This window comes from Telopea speciosissima, chromosome 3 (genome assembly GCF_018873765.1).
Source record: "Telopea speciosissima isolate NSW1024214 ecotype Mountain lineage chromosome 3, Tspe_v1, whole genome shotgun sequence".
NCBI lineage: Eukaryota > Viridiplantae > Streptophyta > Magnoliopsida > Proteales > Proteaceae > Telopea > Telopea speciosissima.
The window spans coordinates 55,483,671-55,484,988 of record NC_057918.1 but is presented as its reverse complement, the minus strand read 5'-3'; the positions used below and the strand labels follow the sequence as shown (position 1 = coordinate 55,484,988).

Genomic DNA, 1,318 nt, shown 5'->3' with positions numbered 1-1,318 from the left:
ACCTTCTTCTCTCCTACTTATGGCATCAACTAACTGACCCAACTGAGTTTCTAACTTAGTGAGAGATTGAGTATGGAAGTGTAAGAGCTGAGTGTTCTAGTCCAACCCATTCAAGGCACGCATCACCTTTTCCTCTAATGATGAACTCATAGGCGGTGGAGGAAGTGGTTGTTGCGGCTCTCTATAGGCATTCTGTTGATTGGAAAAATTCTGCCTATAGGGTGGAGCCTGGAATCCATTAGGTTGTCTCCAACCAAGGTTATAAGTATTAGAAAATGGATCATTACCCAGTTTAGAGAAACTCTGTGCAGCTTGGGCTTGTTCTTGAACATATTCAGGGAATTGCCTAGCTAAGAGACACTCACTCATATAATGAGAAGGATTGGCACAAAGAGTGCACACATCCTGAAAGGTTTGAGGAAAATTTGGCTTAGGAATTTGCCCTATGGATAACAAATGATCTAACTTATGAGAGAGCATGTCCGCTTTGGTGTTTATGGCCACAGATTGACCTACCTCATAGAGGCCACCTTTTCATTGGGGTCCAGTCATGGGAATTTCAGTCCTAGAGGCCGACACAGGATGCAATGAATTCTCACTCAGGGTCTCAAATAATTGTCAAGCCTCATTCTCACTCTTATGCATGAATGTACCTCCACAAGAAGCATCCACCATCTGTCTATGTCTATCAGTTAGTCCATCATAAAAGCATTGAACTAACTATCACTTAGGTACAACATGATGGGGACACTTTCTAATCCGGTCCTTAAGTCTTTCCCAGGTCTCATGAAATTACTCACCATCAATTTGCGAAAAGCTAGTGATGACTCGCCTAATCTGATTGGTCCGACCTATGGGGAAATACTTTTTCAGAAACTCTTGCATCTGCGCCCAAATAGTGATCACTACAACATCCAAGGAATTGAGCCATTGTTTGGCTTTATCCTTGAGGGAAAATGGAAACAAGATCAACCTCAGAGCATCATCAGAAAAATTCTGGATTTTAACAGTTAAGCATATCTCTAAAAATTCATCTAGATGTTTGTAGGGTTCGTCATTGTTAAGTCCATAAAAAGATGGGAGCATCTAAATAACACTGGACTTCATCTCATATTGGGCTGCCTGAGTAGCAGGAACCCTAATGCATGAAGTCGACGTATAGCTCAAGGGAGTGAAGTGCTCACTCAATGGGCGGTGGTTTGGTTCGTTCTCTCCCATTCTTTTATTTTTCCAAATTAAACGCAAAGTTGTCTCAATTTCAAGGTCTAAATCGGTCAATGTAGGATGACAGGAACGATGACCAAACATCAACTAAGCT

General features: G+C 41.7%; 1 non-coding gene across 1 annotated transcript; it reads left to right on the top strand.

Moving 5' to 3' along the window:
• Positions 1-733: 733 nt before the first annotated feature.
• Positions 734-839, top strand: LOC122657193. Its single transcript, XR_006332262.1, has one exon. It is a non-coding gene; the product is annotated as a small nucleolar RNA R71 (small nucleolar RNA).
• Positions 840-1,318: the final 479 nt, after the last annotated feature.